We start from the raw sequence: 3,657 nt of genomic DNA on the forward strand, positions 1-3,657 counted from the left end.
GTTTTCCACAGATTTGAGGCCTTCCTAAAAAAATGTTGACGCACAAGCAGTGATTGTTGGATGGCCATCCAACGGCCGTCGTGCTTCTTCAATCTATGCTCTTCCTGCTCCAGCCGCTCAAACAAGCCCCGGCGGGACTGCCTGCTCCCTCCTCCCCGCGCCCGGCTCTGTTGCCGCGCAGGCCTCACCGCCCCACCGTACTCCCATCGCTGGCCTAGCCATCATCTACTCACCGACACCTGCTGTTATTCTCCGGCGACGGCAGACGAACCAGTAAAACCTCGTATAGTCGTACTCCCCTCCGCGTGGGAAACAACTGTCGAGTCTTCCCTGCCTCCGTGTCGTTCCCTTCCTAGGCCTCGCCGTCGTCCACCGCCCTGGTGCTCTCGGCGCGGCCTGGTCAACATGGTCAACGACCGACATGCATCTGAAGTGGACTGTACGTGGAGAGGCCGACAGCTGGGTCCATGGCCGCATGCAAGGAAATGCCTCCTTATTATGCGCAAAATAATGATTCCTCCACCTGACATCAGGGACCCACCGAAAGGGCCTCTGTATTTTGCGAAAAAAACGTTACCGCCGCTCACAGCTCGGACCCACTAGCTATATCTTCGCACGCAAGGAAGTGCCTCCTTATTACGCACAAAAAAAGAATACTCCCCCTGCTAGCTGGGACCCACCATGGTGGGAGGCTGACTTGTGGGCCTACTAAGTTGACTGGGATGGGGGCTTTGTAAACTTTAGTCAATATGAACGATTCTAGCTCCAGTGACCGTACGATGTCCATCCAACGGCCGTAGTGCTTCTTAAACCTCTGGTCTTTTGCTCCAGCCGCCCAAAGTAGCGCCGGTCGTGCTGCATGCTCCTGCCTCCCGTGGCCGGCTGTGCTGCCGCGGAGGCCTCACCGCCCCCTACTATTCCCACCGCTGGCCAGGCCCTGCGGCGACGGCAGCCTCCCACCGCAGCTAAACCAGTGAACCCTCGTACTCCTCTCCGCGCGGGCTTCCACTGCCGCGTCTTCCCCGGCTCCGCGTCGTCCCCTTCCTAGGCCTCGCCGTCGTCCACCGCCGTGGTGCTCTCCGCGCGGCGTGGTCAACGTGGTTAAGGAACGACTTCCATCGGAAGAGTACTGTACGTGGAGAGGCTGACAGCTGGGTCCATGGCCACAGCCCAGTTTTTTTGTGATTTGCCAAGTAAGTCGCTTTGTCAGGCCTGTTGGGCTGCAAATCTTTCAAGACGAGGAGAGCTTTCATTCGGCTGGCCGAGAAAATGGCCCATCAGTAATGAGAAATGGGCTGTACATTTTTAAAACACATCAAACCGGCAATTAGTTTCAAATATCTTTTTTTCATTTCGAGATTTTAAATTACATTAATTTTTATGCGTGGAGAATTTGTTGGATTTTATATGGATATACATTTATTTTTAAAATCAGTTTAAATGTGACTCGAAATTTCGGGATTAAAAACAGTTCGGACCGCACCGAAATATGCAAAATTTCGTATAATTTTTTAACCGTAGCCACAATATGGGCCGTAATGCTAACAAAAAGAATATGGGCTCCAAAAAACTTTAATAATTAGCAAATGGGCTGTAAATTATTAGAAATAATGGCACATGGGTTGTACGCTGTTTTCCACAGATTTGAGGCTTTCCTAAAAAAAGGTTGACGCACAAGCAGTGACTGTTGGCTGGCCATCCAACGGCCGTCGTACTTCTTCAATCTCTGCTCTTCCTGCTCCAGCCGCTCAAACAAGCGCCGGCGGGACTGCCTGCTCCCTCCTCCCCACGGCCGGCTCTGCTGCCACGCAGGCCTCACCGCCCCACCGTACTCCCATCGCTGGCCTAGCCATCCCTCTACTCACCCACACCTGCTATTATTCTCCGGCGACGACAGACGAACCAGTAAACCCTCGTACAGTCGTACTCCCCTCCGTGTGGGAAACAACTGCCGAGTCTTCCCTGCCTCTGTGTCGTTCCCTTCGTAGGCCTCGCCGTCGTCCACCGCCCTGGTGCTCTCGGCCTAGCCTGGTCAACATGGTCAACGACCGACATGCATCTGAAGTGGACTGTACGTGGAGAGGCCGACAGCTAGGTCCACGGCCGCACGCAAGGAAATGCCTCCTTATTACGCGCAAAATAATGATTCCTCCACCTGACATCAGGGACCTACCAAAAGGGCCTCTGTATTTCGCGAAAAAAACATTACCGCCGCTGACAGCTCGGACCCACCAGCTATATCTTCGCACGCAAGGAAGTGCCTCCTTATTATGCACAAAAAAAATGAATACTCCCCCTGCTAGCTGGGACCCACCATGGTGGGAGGCTGACTTGTGGGCCTACTAAGTTGACTGGGACGGGGCCCTTTGTCAACTTTAGTCAATATGAACGATTCTAGCTCCAGTGACCGTACGATGTCCATCCAACGGCCGTAGTGCTTCTTCAACCTCAGGTCTTCCTGCTCCAGCCGCCCAAAGCAGCGCCGGTCGTGCCGCATGCTCCTGCCTCCTGTGGCCGGCTGTGCTGCCGCGGATCCTCACCGCGCCCTACTATTCCCACCGCTGGCCAAGCCCTGCGACGACGGCAGCCTCACACCGCAGCCAAACCAGTGAACCCTCGTACTCCTCGCCGCGCGGGCTTCCACTGCCGCGTCTTCCCCGGCTCCGCGTTGTCCCCTTCCTAGGCCTCGCCGTCGTCCACCGCCGTGGTGCTCTCTGCGCGGCGTGGTCAACGTGGTCAAGAAACAACTTTCATCGGAAGAGTACTGTACGTGGAGAGGCTGACAGCTGGGTTCACGGCCACAGCCCAGGTTTTTTGTGATTTGCCAAGTAAGTCGCTTTGTCAGGCCTGTTGGGCTGCAAATCTTTCAAGAGAGGAGAGCTTTCATTCGGCTGGCCGAGAAAATGGCCCATCAGTAATGAGAAATGGGCTGTACATTTTTAAAACACATCAAACCGGCAATTAGTTTCAAATATCTTTTTTTCATTTCGAGATTTTAAATTACATTAATTTTTATGCGTGGAGAATTTGTTGGATTTTATATTGATATACATTTATTTTTAAAATCAGTTTGAATGTGAGTCGAAATTTCGGGATTAAAAACAGTTCGGACCGCACTGAAATATGCAAAATTTCGTATAATTTTTTAACCGTGGCCACAATATGGGATGTAATGCTAACAAAAAGAATATGGGCTCCAAAAAAACCTTAATAATTAGCAAATGGGCTGTAAATTATTAGAAATAATGGCAGATGGGTTGTATGCTGTTTTTCACAGATTAGAGGCTTTCCTAAAAAAAGGTTGACGCACAAGCAGTGACTATTGGATGGCCATCCAACGGCCGTCGTGCTTCTTCAATCTCTGCTCTTCCTGCTCCAGCCGCTCAAACAAGCGCCGGAGGGACTGCCTGCTCCCTCCTCCCCGCGGTCGGCTCTGCTTCCGCGTAGGCTTGATCGCCCCACCGTACTCCCATCGCTGGCCTAACCATCCCTCTACTCACCCACACCTGCTGTTATTCTCCGGCGACGGCAGACGAACCAGTAAACCCTCGTACAGTCGTACTCCCCTCCGCGTGGGAAACAACTGCCGAGTCTTCCCTGCCTCCGTGTCGGTCCCTTCCTAGGCCTCGCCGTCGTCCACTGCCCTGGTGTTCTCGG

The sequence above is a fragment of the Aegilops tauschii genome, chromosome 2 (assembly GCF_002575655.3).
Source record: "Aegilops tauschii subsp. strangulata cultivar AL8/78 chromosome 2, Aet v6.0, whole genome shotgun sequence".
NCBI lineage: Eukaryota > Viridiplantae > Streptophyta > Magnoliopsida > Poales > Poaceae > Aegilops > Aegilops tauschii.